This window comes from Pinus tabuliformis, chromosome 5_1, assembly GCF_031772625.1.
Source record: "Pinus tabuliformis cultivar Carrire ecotype Pingquan chromosome 5_1, CPIR1, whole genome shotgun sequence".
Classification (NCBI taxonomy): domain Eukaryota; kingdom Viridiplantae; phylum Streptophyta; class Pinopsida; order Pinales; family Pinaceae; genus Pinus; species Pinus tabuliformis.
This window is the reverse complement of record NC_142305.1, coordinates 877,379,592-877,400,384: the sequence shown is the minus strand read 5'-3', so window position 1 is coordinate 877,400,384 and position 20,793 is coordinate 877,379,592. Positions and strand designations below refer to the sequence as shown.

The 20,793-nt window shown below is 38.7% G+C and overlaps 1 pseudogene; it reads left to right on the top strand.

Annotated features, from left to right (window-relative positions):
* Positions 1-20,793, top strand: part of LOC149167618 (E3 ubiquitin ligase PQT3-like) — a 71,251-nt pseudogene that overhangs the window by 49,333 nt on the left and 1,125 nt on the right.

Genomic DNA, 20,793 nt, shown 5'->3' with positions numbered 1-20,793 from the left:
TCACACGCAAGTTTCATGAAGACAAGTCACGTATATATACGAGTTCAAAGCTGCACAGTCACATATATGTATTTTGAGAAAAATGTTGTGGGACGTTCTCAGAAAAACTGATGTGATATGATTCAGACAATTATCAGTTATATTTTGTCGTAGATGACTACAGTCTGTGGATGTTATTTAGAAGTGTTTTGATCCTCACAAGTTGTTGATAACTTGATGTATATCTGATTGATGATTATGCCTTGATGCTTCTTACTGATATATGCAATGATCAGATCTGACAGTGAATAGGTGGAATAGGTTCATGGGGAGAACATGCTATTCTTCTAACAAAGTATTGTTGGAATTATGTTTAGAATTATTTAACACCTAATCAATGATGATGATGCTTATGTGGCTAAAGTGTTTAATCGATACATCTTGCTATGTCACGGTTATGAGTTGCCCATGATGAAATCTCAGATGATAATTGTATTGATTGGGGTTACATAATTGTTATTCAGATTAGATTTATTTTTGATTATGTATACAGTACATATATGTTTCTTACATGGTGATATTCATAAGGACAAGGAGAAGTAAAAATCTTGAGTACACAACTTCATTATTTGATGATAAGCCAGTCATTTCTTTTATGCTAGTGTCATCATGCCTTGAAAGATGCATATGGTGTAGTTATGATTCAGGATTCCTATAGTTCTCACATCGTTGAGGATTGTTGCTGTTAATGATATCAAGAAATCTTGACAAATGACCATGAGCTCATGATTTACTAGATACATATTGCTATCTCTTTGATGGATATACAGTATGCTGGATATAAGGATGATTACTTAAGTTGCATATTTATAAACATTGTTGGTTGGCTAAGAGAATAGTGTTATTGCAGGTCACATGAAGACATATCTATTTGAAGACATGGATATTCGAAGACATGGCTTGCCTAGACACATAATGATGATGAGTTCTTACCTAATGATGATAGGTTGATACTCACATATGTTGATTATCATGGTTGATGCTTGTCAAATATGGGATGTTCCTTAGTGATGAGACATGGCAGATATATTAAAGGTTCTTGTGAAAGATCATAATGTGATGACTATGGTGTTTTCACATATGATATGGTGTGAATGATTTTGTGTTACTGCTTGGAGATATGACATATGCTGAATTGATTCATGGAAGGTTATGATAAGGATATTCTACTAAGGAAATGAAGTAAGTTGATCTTGATGAGATCAAGAGGATGAGTTGATATCTATATGGAGACATACTTTGTCACAAGTTGATGATATTTACACTGTCATATCTTGGGAACTAGCGATGGAAATATACATGTTTCTGATCTGGATGATGTTGATAGATGCTTATGGAGCATATCATACATGGTGTATGATAGTTGCTGATGACTATCATGGTCTTGCTTAGATATTTGGTCTTTGTTATAAATTTCATGTATATCATTTGATGTAAAGGTCATATAAATACCCACGATGTAATAATTTTTCTCTACCTATTGTAGTCTTTTGATGAGTCCTTTTTGATAATATGATGTAATTTGTAACCCCACTATGCATGGGAGGATGAGTCAAATTCACTATATCCCCACTTAGCTAGGAGATTGATATTTGTATGAGTCTTTGATGATAAGAAGGTCAAAGTCACTTAGTCAAGTGATAGATTCATGTTATTCTTTTGGAAAATATTTCCAGACTCTGCATGTGCTCAGGGGGAGCATGGATGATATAATGCATCTTAGCATGTACAAACGGGGAGTTTAATCAGAAAATTCAACATGTGCTTAGGGGGAGCATGATTAATGTTTATATTTAGCTATTCAGATATGAAAGTCTTTTTTTTGGTCAGCCCTTTGCCCTTGATGTTAAAGGGGGAGAGTATTTTGGTGTTTCTTGTTATCTCTAACAGTTTCTACAGCTTTCGGTAATCAACACCAACATGGTTTCCATCAAGTCCAAAGGGGGATATTGTAGGCATTATGATGCATGTGTTGTACTTGATGGCCACCCACTAGTAGCAGAACAACTCACTTGTATATGGTAACTAGATGAATCTATAGAAGAGATATCAAATGTGACAGAATGCATGACAATTGTGACAAAATGCAGGGTAGTTCAAAGGAATCAGTTCAGAAGTAATGTAAAATGGAAACTCTCTCAGATGATAGTTCACAGTGTAGCAAGTTAACAACAAATAATTACATATCAAACTACAAAGAATGAAGAAACAGAGGTATACACAAGTTCATATTGACAAAGTTGTGTATACATGCAGGTTCACTAAACAAAAGTAGTATATACATACACACTCACTTTCATAGAATGAAAAGCATGTATATCTTGGAAAACTAAGTTTTTGGTCCGAGGTATTTGGTCCAAGGTATTTTGATCCATGGTATTGGTCCAAGGTATTTGGTCTGACCCTAGGTATTTGGTCCAAGGTATTGGTCGTAAGTGGTTTTGATCCATGGTATTGAGAAAGGCCTAAAACTATATAAGGATGAGAATATCATTAGGCCAAGGCATGCAAGTATTGAATATCTGATGAAGTGTGAGATCCAGTATGCAAGTTATCGGCTTATGGTTCTTTGTTTGATCTGAACCAAGGATGAACCTTAGCGGTTGATGAGGGATAATATCTAACGATGGATCAGGATATTAAGGCTTGAAATGAATTATCATTATATGGTTTTATCATGTATACTCTAGATCTGAATATTGACGCATGTGTTGTTCTGTAAATGTTATGATCTAGGTATGACTGAAGTCTAGAATAGTTGCAAAATTATGAATTAATATTTACATACATATATGTTGGTTGACTTTGATAAAATCACGTATACACACTAGTTCAACACATCTAAGTAGCATATACATTATGTAATATGATTTTTGAAGTTACAAGTGGATCTAACTATTGTTGTAGAATTCTGGGTTCTGCTCTATGTTTTGGTGACTGTAGTTTGATGACAGTATACTGAATGTTCGTATTGATTGATTGTGATTTGGTTCAGTGACGATGGGCTTTCAGTGATTTAGTTGTGGGTGATTCAGATATTTATGATTGAGTTTCAATTATTGGTTGATGCAGATGTATTTGATGGTTGTAGTGCAGTCGTGATTGATCTTGATCTTCAATGTTGATAATGGGTTCAATATGAAAATTGGATGAAACGAGACCTTCATGTGTATTATTGTGTACCAGGAGCATCCAGTCTAAAAATTTATGAAACGTGGTCCCTGGAGGAAGACAGAAGGTTGTAGCCTTCTGTAGTTCGGTGCCTAAGTACTAGTAAACATATTGGCTAATACAAGAGCTAGGGGGTTGTAGCTCCCTTCCAGTAGAAGCTAGAGAATGAGAGAAGGTAGTAACCTTCTGTAGGTAGAAGCCTGCGTATTGGTACAAGTCTGCACCAGTACAATGTTGTAAATGGATTTTCTTATTATTAAAAGAAGACAGAGATGATAGCAGCAGGTGGTTTTCACCCACATTGAGTTTCCACCTTAAATCTTGGTGTCCATGTCTGTTTCTTATGTGTGATGGTTCATTCTATTATTAAATGCACATGGTTACTGTTTAATGTTTAATAAAGTACTGATGAATAGATTAAAGATCAACATATGATGAATTAACTGAATCATTAGTTTATTGGATATACGCTTGTTTCATTAAACACAGTTGTGTGTACATGCGGGTTACCTTCATTGAAGTAGTGTATATAAATTTGAGTATGAAAAGAAAAATATTATTGACTTGACTAATACTAATTCAGCCCCCCTTGTTGTTGGGAAAAGTATCTATTCAAAATTCCCCTATCCCACTCTAAGGTGTGACAGTGCCTTAGCAACAAACAAGGAAAACTGCTTGAGTATTCTTCTTTATGAAATGTAAATGAAGAGGAAGGATGTAACTAACCTGTGTCTTTTGTTAGTTTGTTGATCCAATCGCTCTTCCCTTTGTTCGCTTCCCGCTGCCTGCTCCCTTACTAGCCCAGCTTTACTAAATTCCTGCAAGATCACAGAAGAGAGAAACTACACGAAGATATAGATTTACATTCATAAAAAGCTCAAGATCAGATTAAGCTAAACATGCAAATATAACAAAACATCACTGGCATACAAGCATGTAGAAGAAACTCAAATAGTTTTATTGATATGATAAGAAAGTCCAAGAGGAGATACAACCAAGTGAGTCACGATCCAGCATCTACCTCCCAGCAAAGGAATCCCTTCCTCACCTCCAACAAAGCATAAATCACCCAATGTACTAATCTCAATCTCAAAACAACAGCAATTCTCTGCAAAGTACAAAATTCCAGCCTTTGGATCTCTGGGATGAGGGATCCATATATAGATGTAAGCAGAGAGGATGAGTCAGCTTATGTTTTGACTTGTGGCTTCTCTCTATCAGTTCTTGCTTCCACTTGGAGACTGAGAGCCTCTTACTCATCACTGGTCGAATTCAGTGAGGCAAGTGTCATTGGAGAAGATTCTGGAAGCTTCCATTGTCTCTCCACCTCGTTGAATGACTCTGCCACTTGTCATTTCCCGCTCAACGCACCTGGGTAGTGCATTCAAGTGCGTTGCAATGCACCTAGCCAGTGTATTTGGGTGCTTTGCAACGCAGGCAGCTAGTGGAGCTTCTGAATTGATCCTGATTTGACTAGTTTTGGGCAGTTTCTGGTGGAGAACTTATGGGAGAAGCTGTCATTGGTTGACCTTGTTCCTTTAGGGGCAGGAACAACACTTTTAGGGATTTTGGATCCCTTGGATTATGGAATTTTCATGCTCAAAGTTGTAAGGCACAAAAATGTCTATAACAGTTGCCCCCTAAAGTATGAGGCTGTTTATCGGGTGAAATGCTTTATTAGGAGGATCTGAAGTTCTTTCAATGCTGGGAGGAGACCTGTAATAAGATACAATACGATACATTATTTTTCATACTGTTTTCATGATCTAGCTAAGGCGGGCACTCCCATGCTCAGCTTTATAAATTCATTTTTATGTACATAGGACAGACAATCGTCTGATGGTAGACCGATGATTCTGATGAAATCATCATCCTTTTGGTAGGATGATTATCAGTTCTGCAATGTTGTACATGTCAATGTCTTTATTTTTCCTGAATATATACCACAGCCCGGATGGATGAAACTAGATCCGGGGTCTTCAATCTCGTCTGATCTTCACTCTAAGTACAAGTCGATCCATGTGAGAAATGTTTTGGAGTCAAGCATGGAAAGACATCGCTTGATTACCAGTCAATGATGTAAACTATTAACAAGCGCGATGAATCACCGATAATGATAATGACCCTCAAGGTACTGCAGTACAATTCACGTGGTTGAATAAAGGACTTGGCGTCGAACACCACGCAAAATCTTTCGGTCGAAGGTCATTGATGTATACCTGTTGCCGGAAGTGAGAAACTTGCCATTGAGGCATGCAAGCTTCAAAGTACTGAAGGGGGTGTTCCTAGATCAACTTCTTGGATAATGAGCTGATGTCGACAAGAAGTGATCCGTCAAAGGAGGGCCTTAATGAATCCGACATCAATGACATGGAACGGAGCAAATGATTTTGATGGAGGTGAAAATGATCTGATGATATATGGTTCAGGGTGGCAGTCATGAAAGAATGAAGTATAATGTATGGTAGTGGATGGGACACGGGTGACTTCTCTGGATGACTTCTCTTGAACATATCGGCGACACTTATATGATGGATTGGTAGCATTTACCCCAAAGGTGGATGGTATGGCGAGACCATGGTGATGTGACCGGTGAATGAAACAACCCAACCTGACTCAGGCACGGAGTGGAAGTGTCATGTTCAAGAGCGACTTGCTACCAATAAAGGTTCTTTGAGTTTCTTCCCAATTTTTCCCCAGTCATTGCTGACCAGTACCTCTTTATTTTTGTCAAGCTTGAGGAGGATAACATATGCTTGTTCTATAATTTTCCCTTCGAGCAAACCCATCGCTATGTTTTAACGAGCCTAGTGATAGTGAAATTCGTTCTCGTCTAAAGACAAGTTTGTCGCTATTAATATTTTTAACGAGTCTAACGACAAAGATAACTCGGTCCTTTTCATTTTTAGAGAGTCTGAAAAGCTACGTAAAGTTAACTCCGGAATTCCTTTTTTGTCATCTAATCCCTTAAGTCCAAAAAAGTATAAAACAATAAAGAAGGGATGAATTTTCGATAGTTTTAACGATCCGAACAAAACAAGCGCTCGATCTTTTTGTGCAATAATCCCTTAGGTCCAAAAAGATTAAAATCTAGAGGAGGGATAGCACTTCCAGTCGCTTTAACGAGCTGGAAGGCCAAAACTCGGCAATCTTTTCATATTTTACGAGTCAGATGAAAAGAGCTTAAAGAAGACTCGTCTTTTGAGGAACGAGTGATAAAACGGGTAGCAGCTGATTCCAGGTAAGGGTTGGAATTTTCCAATCACGGCAGTGTCACAAGGATGGCTAGTGAAATCACTCTTCGCAGCTGTTCCTCAAAATGGGTAAACAATCAAATGGAGGTGAATGATCGGCCAATGGAAAAGTGGAGGTGACGGTGCAAACACGACCAAGGCTTTAATGGCTGATAACGTTACATTCACAGTGGCTATTTACCGGAGGATAGTTCATTTTTTAACGAGCTTAAATGCTGATTGAAACACTTGCTCGATCTTATGTTTATTTTTTAACGAGCATGAACTATGTGCTAAAACTGCTCGATGATAAGCTTGTATGCCCCCAGCATAATAACACAAAACGAGGTGCATACCCCCCAAGCTTCATTGCATTCAACTCGGTGGTTGGAATGAAGGTTTACCTTTGAGATTTGAAAAGGGTATTTGTTTCATTTTTTAATGAGGTTGACACAGTAAAAGAACTATCCTAATGACTCCTTGTTTCATTTTTTAACGAGGTTGACACGAGATAAGAACCGTCCTCGGAGTCCAAATCCATTAGATATAGAAGGTTTCATATTCCACTGTGGCCACTTCCGCCAGATTACTCGGAGGCCATAGGGCAAAAGTACCCATTAAGGTAGGGTCTTTTAGGAGACCTACTCCGATATTTTGGAGCGAATGATTGCTTCCATGGATCATTGGAATGCCTCTAGTAACTTGAGAACCATTGGGGAAGAAGTTTTGTTGATCGACGATTGTAATCCCTCCTTGAGAGGGAAATGCAATCTTTCTGAAATAGGTCGACACAACAGCTGCCATGGCATATATCCATGGTCTTCCTAGTAGGATGTTGTAATCGAGATTCCCATCTATAACTTCAACATCTATTTCTACTGTTTTTCCTCCTAGTTCGACTTTCAAGTTATTTAGGATACCATATGGGGTATATGTCCTTCCGTCGAATGCTTTTAACTTCGTTGAAGATCGCGACAAGGTTCGAGATCCTAAAGTTTTCCAGCAACTCATCGACATAATACATGTAGATGCCCCCTCATCAATAATTGTTCGATGAACAGTTTTGTTGAGGGCTTTTACTTGAATAAGGAAAGCTAGTTGGGTTGGTAACTGAGGATCATATCCTTTGTGGTCAAAGGATACAAGATTGAAATCCTTAGGATCAACCCCACCAATGGCTGATAACAATGCCTGCCTTCGGGATGGGCAATTTTGTAGTACTTCAAGAGTCGACATAGCAGATGGCGATTGGGCCAAATCTTCCACTATGTTATAATGTTGCGCCGCTCTAGCGTGAGGATTAAATGTCGACTTGTGTACTACTCCCTTTGGCGATTTTATTTTCAATTCAGGAATTATGGGTGGTACAACTTCTGTCGAAGTTGTTGTCAAACTACTTGGTTGATCTTTATCCTTGTCGTTCGACAGCTGCGGATTCCCGTAATCTTTGTTACTTGTCGAAATCAAAGCATCATTTTGTTGTTTCGAAATCGATAGCATTAGCACTTGCGACGGGGAAGCATTTCCACTATCAACCAGATTTGTTCCTGGATTTGGAAACGGATCAGTTAACACAGCTGAGGTTTTCGAACTCTTAAAGAATCTTTTAAGCTCAGCTTTGTACGGACATTGTGAGGTCCAATGATCCTCATCACATATCTGACACCCAGAGGGAGGTTTCCTATTTCCAGGAGGGTTTGAAGAAGTTTTTTCAGGAGATGACTCACCCTGTTTCTTCTTCTTCCCTTTGCCTTGTTTCTTCTTGCTTCCTGGTTGTTTGGTTTCTTTTCCCTTATCTGTCGATATGACATTTACTTCCAAAGCAAGAATTTCGTTTTTTGCATTTTGATCTGAAATCTTACGGGCTTTCTTGGACATAGCCTTTGTCGATTTCGCGTTTGTCATGCCAATCACACCATCGACGACGTGAGAGTCATTGTTTGATTTAGGAGGAGGAGGAATTGAGAATTCCGGTCTAGGGGCGTCAGGTATTTTGTCATAGAGCGTGCCAGACTGAGTATAGACCAAGTCCAGATATTGCGCACGAGCGATAACTTTCTCTTCCGTTACGACTCCCCCCTTTGCCACATCTTCCGTGATGGCAGGAAGTAATGACTTGAGAAACCATTCAGCTAATAGCTGATCGGGAACGTACGTTTTTACCATCCTACGACGGCGTCGCCACTCATGTATATGATCAGATATGTGAGTGGTCGTTGTCTGTTTGAAGTTGGTTAGGATTTCCGTTCCCGTTTCATACCTTATCGGTAATTGAAAATGGGTTAAAAAAGTCGTGGCTAAGGTACTGAAATTGTCGAATGAAGCTCTAGGCAATTCAATATACCATTTTGCCGCTGGACCCGTTAACGTCCTCTGAAAAAGGCGAAGCCTTATCGAATCATCATTTAAGGTGTTTGATGAATACCATAGATGAAATGTCATCATGTGATTCGATGGATCTTCACCTGGATTTCCATTAAATTTAGGAATATCTGATGGAAGTTTATGAGGGATCGCTGGCCACCAAGGGGCGTAAGCAATTAGATCGTTTGTTAACCGGTGTAAATCAGGTAACTCTAAAGTTTCCATGAATGGTAACTGTTGATTCAGGTTAGGTGAAGCATACCCAGGATATGATGGAATTGCTTGAGCAGTGGGCCTTTGCTTACGAGCATAATGCAGTTGATGCTGGTATGATTGATAAGGTTGGTGGACATGACCATTGTAAAATGGTTGATTTTGACCGTTTTGAATGTACGGCTGTCCACTGTTCGCAAAGATCTGCTGCTCAGAACCTTGGTATACTTGTTGGAATTGTGGTTGTTGGTATTGCACCAGCCACGGTTGTGAAGCCATGTTATGTTGCGCTATACTAACCGTTGGACCAAGGTGTGGGGTAATTGTTCCCGTTTGGACCTGTGTCGCCCCACCAGTTAGCGATTGTGGTTGAGTCATAGGGTCAAGGGGCTGTTGCATTACAACCTGAGAAATCTGAGGTTGACATACAACAGGCAGCGTTTGAACTTGTGACACTGTCACAACAGCCGGTGTAGTCGGGATGTTCGACATAGGTACACATTGTTACATAGAATACACAACTCTTGGTTGTTGGGGTAGTATAGGTACCCAACCACTTGACATAACTCCAGTATAACCTGAATATTGTTGTGAACTCCTGTATGGATATCGTCCCGGAGGGGGTAATGAAAGGGCATACTGCCCCCCATACAGTGGTAATCCGAAACTCAAGGGGATTGTCTGCCCTTGGGGACTGGATTTCCCAAATTGACCTCCAAATGGATCAATTTGGTGAGTCTCAACATAAGAGTTGCCAGATATTATTCCAGAGGAACAAACAGGAACGGACCATACTGTCGAAATAGTCCCTGGATGGACTCCTTCTAGCGGTTGTGAGCTAGTCGGGATAGATGGTACACCGGCAAACATTGTCGGAGTGACGGCAGGGAGTTCTACTCTCGCTGTGTCAGTCGACACAGTCCTAGATGTTGACGGTTGTTCAGACATTTTGAGTCTATCCAAAAGATTACCTAGCGATTCTACAGGAACTTCCACTGGTGGTAGACTAACTTCTGATGTCGAAGGAAATAGAGTGACCCCGACTCCAAATTGCGTTGGAGTACTTGCTTGCGGATCTTCTACAATTTCCTCTATCGCAATCAAACCAGGTGGAAGGGGAAGACCGTCAGGTCCGTAAAATATTTCTGGTGCCGAAGAAGGGGTTGAATCGACAGCGACAGATGTTTGAGGAGCAAGACTCTCCGAACTGGTTGCAGATGGAACTGGTTCAGTAACACAAGTGTTTGCTCTCAGACTAGGATCAATATCACTGTCCCTCTATGGCTGTTGAACTTCTTCTATAGAGGCAGGGTTTCCAGAAATGTTTGGAGTAAACGGAATCTTGGATGTTGTTGGAACACTTGTTCTAACTTTAATAGGAGATTTCGAACCGGTTAAACAAGTTCGCTTTGCCCGTACTGTTTTTGATTCCAGAGACAAAGACGGTTGACTCGTAAGCCTCTGCAAACGACGGGGTTTCAATTGGCTTTCTTCCACGATTGCGGATTACTCGATCAACTAAAATACAAAAGGGAAAATATGTTTCCGAATTAAATGAACTTTAGACGCTTCAGACACAACTTGTTTTTTTAGTTTTTAAGAGTCGAGAAAAAACAAAATATGACTCTAGTCTCCTTCGATTTTTAATGAGCCTGAAGCGACAAGTGCTAAGATGGACCTTTTCCGTTAAGGAGTCTGAAAAGGAATGAAAGGGACTGCTCTGGAGTTCTAGGTAGAGGGTGTACCAAACCAATCGCAAAATCATAGAATACTTTTTAGGGTACATGCGGTCAATCTTCCCGAATGCTGTGTTCAGTGCATTGCGATCAGTAGGGCGGCTGACACGGCTTCCTATGGATAAAGGTTTTATGCCTATAGGGGTCTCCCAATATATACTCGACGGTACGTGGGAGCACAATCCGTACTAGCACTTATCGTCTCTTAGGAGGAATCACCCAACCATCAGTGAGGCCGATAGTCACCAGGTTTTACGACGCTGGAACATGTCTCTAGCCTAGACCTCTATGTTGTGCGTTAAGTTACAAAGCGTTGTTAATTTCATTCAATTTATTTTAGGTTGATCTTTCTTAGAAGTTTGCCTTTTTGGATCACCACGAGATGTAGATGAAATTCCTAAATGCAATCTAAAGATGATAAGCAAGCATTTATCTCTTTTCAACAATGAAAATCCTAGCTACAAGGGGAAAAGAAAGACACAATCTTTTCTCAAAGAGCAAAGAGCACACTGTAAATGCAGTTTTCCTAAATCAAACCATACAAACTATCAATATGCAAATGCACAAATGCATGTATTTGTTTTCACTTTCTTAATATTGATGCCTAAAAAGAAAGTTGTTTTACAAATTTGAATTCGATTTCAAGTGAAAACACAAACAAGTTTCTTTTTGAAATCAAAAAGACGATTACGACACTTTATGATTTTGAAGTAAACACTTGTTTCGACACTAGAAATTCACAAATTCAAACCAGAAGACAAAATTAAAAGCACAATCAACTGTCCACAGCAAACAAATTTACTCCTAAGATCAAAATGACACTTACGACAGGTCTAGATCTAAGGGCGACAGTATGACTAGTTTACTTTTGTAATGGGAAACTGCAAATGATGTAACAAATACACAAAAACAAATACAGCTTCTTTTATACAACTGAGGTAGAATTAAGGCAAAGAAAAGAGGTTTTCAGATAGGTACACACACTGATAACAGGCTACAAAAATCAAAGATAAAACTGAACAAAATGAAGCAAAGAACCACAGCTGCACAGGGCAAAGGCTGATCAGCGCACCTGTTGCATAGAGAAACTGAATTGCAGCGCAGGTAGCCCTCTCGGGACCTACGTTGAAATGCAGAACCTCTTCACAGAGCCTGCGCTGAAGAAGAAATGAGAATTTTCTCTGGGTTCTCGGTCACGGTTTGCAGTTTAATCTATGGTTTTTGGCCGGATAAAAGCTATCAGTAAGGTACAATTAGAGGGATGATTTAAAGGAGGACTAAGAGCTATCAAAAAGGGCAGTTAGAGAATTTGTGGATCAGCTGTTCAGATCATAAACAGGCCCAGTGAATGGACTAGAGTAGCAGATCTCTACTTTGCATTTGTAAATGGCAAATGCAGTTCGATTCGCCACTCCTAAGTTTATGAGAACAAAAACAATAGAAACACAAATAAACTAACTAGATACGATCCCCAGTGGAGTCGCCATTCTGTTGTTGGGAAAAGTATCTATTCAGAAAGCCCCTATCCCACTCTAAGGTGTGACAGTGCCTTAGCAACAAACAAGTAAAACTGCTTGAGTATTCTTCTTTATGAAATGTCAATGAAGAGGAAGGATGTAACTAACCTGTGTCTTTCGCTAGTTTGTTGATCCAATCGCTCTTCCCTTTGTTCGCTTCCCGCTGTCTGCTCCCTTACTGGCCCAGCTTCACTAAATTCCTGCAAGATCACAGAAGAGAGAAACTACACGAAGATATACATTTACATTCATAAAAAGCTCATGATCAGATTAAGCTAAACATGCAAATATAACAAAACATCATTGATATACAAGCATGTAGAAGAAACTCAAATAGTTTTATTGATATGATAAGAAAGTCCAAGAGGAGATACAACCAAGTGAGTCCCGATCTAGCATCTACCTCCCAGCAAAGGAATCCTTTCCTCACCTCCAACAAAGCATAAATCACCCAATGTACTAATCTCAATCTCAAACCAACAACAATTCTCTGCAAAGTACAAAATTCCAGCCTTTGGATCTCTGGGATGAGGGATCCATATATAGATGTAAGCAGAGAGGATGAGTCAGCTTATGTTTTGACTTGTGGCTTCTCTCTATCAGTTCTTGCTTCCACTTGGAGACTGAGAGCCTCTTACTCATCACTGGTCGAATTCAGTGAGGCAAGTGTCATTGGAGAAGATTCTGGAAGCTTCCATTGTCTCTCCACCTCGTTGAATGACTCTGCCACTTCTCATTTCCCGCTCAACGCACCTGGGTAGTGCATTCAAGTGCGTTGCAATGCACCTAGCCAGTGTATTTGGGTGCTTTGCAACGCAGACAGCTAGTGGAGCTTCTGAATTGATCCTGATTTGACTAGTTTTGGGCAGTTTCTGGTGGAGAACTTCTGGGAGAAGCTGTCATTGGTTGACCTTGTTCCTTTAGGGGCAGGAAAAACACTTTTAGGGACTTTGGATCCCTTGGATTATGGAATTTTCATGCTCAAAGTTGTAAGGCACAAAAATGTCTATAACACCCCTCTCAGTATTATTTCCAATATTTTGAAGAATTTATTCAGCATTTGGAAAGTTTTTATGAAGATTATCAATTTATGAATGATGAGATTATAGAAGCTTTTCATGAGAATCCTTTTCAACATCAAGAGGAAATAGAAGAGGTTTGTTGCCATGATATTCAGGTGGATTTCCATAAAGCAATAGTTTCTCCAAGGGTTGAAAATGAAATAGATCAACATCCTGATGCAGAAAGTTATGATTTGTCTCCTGAGTTTGAAGAAAATTTGTAGCAGTCTTGTCAGTTTTTAAGTGATCAGGAGGAAGAACTAGTAGAGTTTAGCAGCCTTGATACACAAGAACATTTCCAACAAACAATGTTTTCTTCCGTGACTGAAGACCAATCAGATTTGCATGATGAAAGCCATGTTTCATCTCACTATTTTAATGATGATTTGCAACAAGATTTCAGTTTTCATGTGACCAAAACAGGGATGAAGATAGTGTTTCAAAATTTCCTTCATGTCATTCCTTTGCTGAATTTTTCTCTCATGAAAATGTCTACGAAAATCATACTTATGAAATTGTTTGCATGGAAAATTTAGGAGTGAACTAGTCCTTGTTGGTAGCTTCTTAGGTATGTAGAAGGATCATGTGCAAGAACATTTTTCTCTTCACTCCTTTGAAAGACAAAATGAACTATATGTTGATATTTTTTAGAGTTATTTTGAAACTAAAAAATATAACAACCAACAGTTATAGATTGAGCTTCCATTTTTCCTTGTGTTCATCAACAAGAAGGACATATTCATGATTTTTGGGATTATTTTGCATTTCTGTTGAAAAAATCGGAGAATGAGAAATGGGCAGTATTCTTGAAATTAGTCAGTGGATTTAGCTTCTCAAAATGGAGAAATTTTGAATTTGGGTTCAAATTTCATGTTGTTGGGTCATCTGCCAGTTTTTTCTTTCTGTCTGAACTGAATGAAAGAGGGAAGAAATCAATTATTTATTGGCTTGATTGTTTACATTGGAGGGATCATTTCATATGACTATATATATCTATATATATATCTTCAATAGGTGTGGACAACTATCATCAACGTTTGAAGCCTGAGGAGAAGGCCCTAAGACTTTGGTGATGTGTTGTCAAATTTCTTATTTCCTTTAAATTTTTCAGCTTTGTAATTAGTCAAACAGTTGAGTCAATTTATTTTTTGACTCCATTGCCCAATGGTTAGGCTACTAGTCTGCAGTGTTCTTGACACCTCACTATGAGGATTCCATCCCCATTGGAGCCAATGTTAGGGTCCTATGTCTAGGAATCATAGTGTTTTCTTATCTTACTATTCCATTCTCGACATCTAGTTGTAAACTTTAGCCTATGAGTGATAAGGTGTCATAGTCTAAATATTTCTATATCAAAGGCATTGTTTGTGTCACAGGCTATCATCCCCATTGTAAAGGTTCATGTCATAAAGAGGTCTTTGAATCTAAGGTTGAATTTTGTGAAAGTCTCAACTCTAAAATTCATGACAAGGTCATATGGTCATAAATTCAAATATGTAATCATGGAGGGAAAATTAATTATTGAGGGTTCAAGGGGTCAATTCATGGGGATTAGGGGTCTTCACTTCTCATCATTGGTCTCATTAGTAAAGGATATCCCTATGTCACCTCACTCTTACTCCACTCAACCACTCATCCTCATGACATGAAACAAGGCATATGGAGGCATTAAATTCAAAAATTTTAAAAACCTACACTTATTCCCACATCATTGCTACTTGTGCTCAAAGAAGTTTTGAATTGAAATCTAGTGTTTGAAAACTCAGAAGAAAGGAGGTTGTTGCGCAAATGTTGCACAAACTAAGAACAACCATTTTGGAGGTTCGCAAGCATGGAGGGAAGCACTCAGAGGGTGCTACATCATCAATAGGTCATCTCAATCACATATACACACTCATAATTGCATAGAACCATCTACAACCATATCAACCATGGAGGTTTGCTACACTCTACTACGAATTTGCTCCGAAATTGACTGTTTATGTCATCATTTTCAAAAGAGGTTTCTGACCAAATGGAAAATAATTTAGAAAAAATGAAATACATTTTTCCAAGAATAGACCAAATAAAAAAAACCTCCTTTTGTTTATTCACATGTGTTATGGTTTTGGAGATATGTAATTCTCTTGGAGGTTTATTTTTCAAAAAATAATTTTTTGCATTTTCCTCCTATTTCAACCATTATGTTATGGCACACCTTTCTAATAGATGAAAGTAAATTTTTGAAAACTAAAATACTTTTATTTCTAACATGGGCCAAAGAACAAAAACCTCTCTCACTTTGTGCACAGGTAGCATGGTTTGGGAATTACATGGGTCACTTGGAGACCTATTTTCCATAGTTTCTTGCTGACATAATTTTGATTTTTTTTGTTTTAATTCGATTTGTAAATTTGGATTTTGGTAGGTTGGAAGTATTTTGGGTGCTATAAGGATGAATGATATGTTTTACTGATCACTACAATTAGTTTGGAGCAGGAGCTACTAATACAACTTCAGAATTTCAATTTTGTTGTGCAAGTGTTGCGGAAATGGTGAGCAGTCAGTTGGGAGGTCTGCAAAGGCTAAAGATGATATCTCAAAGGTTTTACACCAAAAAAAATCATTCCAGGCACCCATTAACCAAGTTTTGTACAGAATTATCTGTAACCATTTCAAGCTTGAAAGTCTACTTTACACTGTTGCGTAAGTTTATCAGTTATGGCTATTTTTACAAATCCCTATTTTAGGACCTTCTAAAAGTGTTTTGATAGTTAAATAAGAATGGATAAGTTATTTTAATTGATAATTCCATACATGATGTTTCCAAACTTGACGTCGATGTTTATTTGATGTTTTTTAAAGTTTTAAGTCAGTGATAATTTCAATATGGTAGGTTTCTTCTTTTCTACAAATACATTATTTTAGCCTATTTTACTCTTGTGCAATGAATTCAACCACCTAGAGTGGTAATTTCAAATTCCTTTTACATCGTAGTTTGTCACAGACCCCACATTCCCTGATCCCGAACACTGCTAGTCCATGTTATTTACATCTACCTTGTGTCATGTTGAAATTATGTGTCAATGTCTTCCTTGTCATCCCAGGAAGAATACCTCAGTTCACTACTCCTAGAGCAGAACCCTTTTTACCTATGTTTTTGGGTCATCGCAAGTCAGCAGTTGTTCCACTCGCAAATATGACCAAGATTGAACTAGCCCTAGTGACGTCTCCGCTCTATGTTTGTGTTGTACTTGTGACGATCTACTTTTTGAAAGTTTTTTAAACTACTCGTCGAAGCTTCAAAGTGTAACAGCTTCATGGGTGGTCCTAGGGTTGGTTGTTGGATCAGATGAGCTCACCTCTCTCCTTTGGGATGGTTGTTCCACCTTCTGTGCAACCTCTCAAAGGGATAAGCTCTTTCTCCCATCTCTTATGGAAGCTCATCCTCCTATAAATACTTCCTCCATAGCTTCAAAGAGTTTTTGTAGCTTCAGAGTTCAAGAGTTCAATAGTAAAAGTAGAGTGTTTTGCTAGACTGTGGAAGTAGCCTCTTATGTAACCTAGCTTGGGATAGTTTTAAGTGGAGTTGGCTTAATTGTAAGAGTGTTATAGCATAAACTTTTTTGGGTGAGAGAGAGTGTTATTCGTCCTTTTGGGAGACAGTTCATGAGTGAATTATTGGGGGGACATGCTGACAGGACCCTTCAAGGAGACTTACGATGTCAAGGCTTGGTTGTAAGTTTTACTTCACTTTATAATAATACAAATCAATGGCTTATTTCCTATATCTTATGTCGAATTGCATATTGATAGCTTGAAGCTCCTTGACTCTTTAAGTAGATCATTTTTGTCGTATTTTATTATGTTCATGGTTTTTCTCTATATGTTTTTTTCAGGTACACGTGATTAGAAGAATGAGAGTTGGAGCAACAGAATAGGGACTTCATTGAATTATGATTTGAAGGTAGGCCTTCATGACATTAACTTTCTAAGGAAAATTGCTTGGGTATTGTATTTGTTGTGACTAGACCCACTTTAGGGGTAGAGCAATTCCCTCTATCTACAGAGGGAACTTGCCTACATCACAAGTTGGTAACCATACTGGGGACCTTTGTTTTTTGTCTCTTGATTTGATTTTGTTTTTCTTGTTTATTGTCTCCTTTACTTTTAGGATGAATTCCTCATGTTATGGGTTGTTTGACTACTCCTAGGAGTCTTCCCCCTTGTCATAAGTGATAGGTATGGGCTTCCATTAGCTGGATTTTGAATGTTTTCCTTTGATTTAGGGTCGTCACAGTTTATTTTATGACAGTTGTGAAGATAGTCGTGTCTGCTCTATCTGATTAGTTGTGCCTTCCATTGTTTGGCGCGATTAAATCACCTCACAGTCACAAAGAGCTCTGAAATTAGCTCGATGTTGTTAACTGGTGTACTTCAATAATGATGTTGCAAAGTGGCTAGTTAGGGAGGTGCGATGTTTCATTGTCGGCGCATGTTGTCAATTTTATTCTCATGAAGATTCCTATAGGTTTCAGTTTTGAAGTTTTGTTTGCTGATTGGTCAGTGTGTCCTATCCTTTTGAGCTTGTCTTATGTTATTTACTGTGTGTCAAATTGTTGATTGCTAGAATATTGGGCTCTGGGTTTCATTCCCTTGAAACTTCTCCTTTTGAACTAAGTGACCTGTTTACCATAGGGTTTCTTCAAACATTAGCTTTTCTTGGGTTACTTGTTCATTTGGACCTTTGAGCTGTGTTTAGGACGCCCCCTTACCTTGTTTGAGGCTTTTCCTTATTGACTATTCTTTCATCTTCCTAATTGGTACGTGATGTTTGGTTATCAAACTTGTAAGTCTTGTTTGTTTCATTTCCTTTTATCACTTTGGTATAGATCACATTGCTTCCCAGTTAGTTAGAACGGTTTCAAAGTTTTGCAGGAAGAAACATATTCTTTGTTTTGAGTCTTTGATTAGCTTTTGAGTGGAATGTTTCTCCTTACTTATTGAATGATTTCAATTGGAAAGGAGTTAAAACTAGCATTATTAATTAGATTTCTTGCAAGTTAGTTAAAGATAGCAGCATAACTCTTTCTTGTTGATTGGTTTTCTTGCGATATAATGAAAAGTACCATTCTTGCATTTGATTTCTTGTTGATTGGTTTTCTTGCGAGATAATGAAAAGTACCATTCTTGCATTTGATTTCATGTTGATTTGCTTGCTTCGAAATTAACTTTTCACTTTTCTTTAGTTAGTTGTTTATTGAAAAGGAATGGTTTCTTTTCTCATTTAGTTGCATTTTAGGAGTTTTTAAAGATACATTCGGTAGAGCCTTGGGACTGAAACCTAATTCAATATCAACTGTCAAAATTTATTGAATTAACCTAAGGAAGAATTGAAACTTAATGCTCATATCTAGAAGTCTGGGTTAGAGATGTGTTCTGATGACTTTAAACCTAGTGGTTGTTATTTTCACTAAGGTTGGGTCATTCCTCCTTTTGTGATTCGATAAGTACTAGTACAGACTTGTGCTCCCTGTACCATCATGCATATGATGGGAGACCCCACTGGGTTGCAATCTTGTTCTCCATATGAAACTGAGTCGGTTTCCTTGCAGATGTGATACATCGAACATAACATTCAGAGAGATTTCCTGCTCGTACTTCTTGGTTTTCCGGGAGGTATTCTGCAATTCATGCTTGCCTAGTAAACCTTTTGCCTAGAGTTCTAGAGCAGTCACTTTCATTCCTTTTCGACTCTCTTAAAGTAAAAGGATCATCTGAACACTTGTCATTTTGAGCTCATTTCCAATCAAAAGTGATAGAGTCACCTTTCATCCTTTTCTTGACTCTTAAAACATGAAAAGGAAAAGGTTTGTTTCAGTGTTATAAAATTAACTTCCCATGAAATATTCCTGGTAAAAGCTATCTTCCTTAGTAATTCTTTAGGGCCGATTCCAATGGCAACACTTCCAGAGTCTACCAGTAAAGGATTCCTCTCGTAAGGGAATCTTAGACCTTTTCCTTCCTTTGGAAATGTTGATGCTCCTTATATGGAAACGTTGTCCCTTCCTGGGTTAAACATTGGTTTACCTGTCTTGTTATTTTTTACCTTAGCGATCCCGAGTGTCTCAACTCCTACCCCATTGTCTTCTTCATTCGAATCACAACATGATGATTCTAAGGTTGACCCCTCTCCTTCATCCCCTATTTCTTCACCTCCCTCTTCTACTTCGCCTGGTGAAAGTTTCAAATCTAGTAATCAGGAGGCTCAGAAGAAGAAGGAGATGAAGAAGAAGAAGTCAGCTAAGCAAGGGGTCGATCGTGAATTTGTTACTCCAAATGCACCTCCCGTCGATAAACCTTCTAATCCTCCACGGAAGGTCAAATTCTATTGCAAGATGTATAAGGGTGACCATCTCCTCCGAGAATGTCCTGGGATTCCCAGAGTCTTAGAAGTATGGTCTCAAAATCTGGATCAACCATCCTCATCGACCTTCGAAGATCATGTCAATGCTACACTCTTGGCTAGCGATGGTAAGAAGAAAGGGAAGATTAGGTTTCCCTATAGGTTATGTGAAGGAGAACATATTCTTCACCTTTGTCCTCTTATGGATAAAGCTTCCAAGGTTTTGGAAGACCTTGTAGCCTCTCAACCCCAACTCCCTATTGGTTATCAGAGGCTTTTTTCTAACCCTTCCTCGGTTGGTAAAGAGTTTGACTTGGAATCATCTCTTGCTCATCCTGCTCTTCCTGAGCCTGACTCTCTTGTGTTTGTTCCCGACCAACCATTGGTAGGAGAGAGTGTCAACTTGGTTTCGCCACCAGTTGTTCACTCTGTTCTAGAAGAGAGTGTTGATCATACTGCTCATGTTGTTCTTGTCTCCTCGGATTCTCATGAATCGAAGAATGACCCTCCCATCCTAGTTGTTCAAGAGAGTCCTTCCTCTATTCCCGCAAAGTGTGATGGCAATCATATATTCCTCCCACCAAGTAGTTATGTCGTTTCTTTCGATTGGAGTCACTTGACTTCTTATTGCCTCCCATCTTATGTGCCTTTCCAGATCATCGTACAAGCCTATCATATGGTTGTACCTGGCACTATATTAGATGAAGGTGCGTCTATTAGCATCATGTCTTTGACTACTTGGCAAGATTTGGTCTCCCCATAGCTTGTGCCTATCACCCATAATCTATTGGCTTTCAACGATGGAACTAGTCAACCCTTAGGTATCCTTCGTTAGTTTCCTATTACTTTGGGAGGAAAGCCCATCTATATAGGTGTGATGGTAGTCGAAGGTCTGTTAGATTTCAATATCCTCCTTGGATGTGACTATGTTTATGTCATGGGAGCTCTTGTTTCTTCACTTTTCCGTGTGGTTCGTTTTCCAAATGAAGGAAGAATTGTGACTATTGATCAATTGTCTTTCATTGGTCTAGAAGTGCCTCCTTTCAACCATAATCTCCTATCAGATCTTTTTTG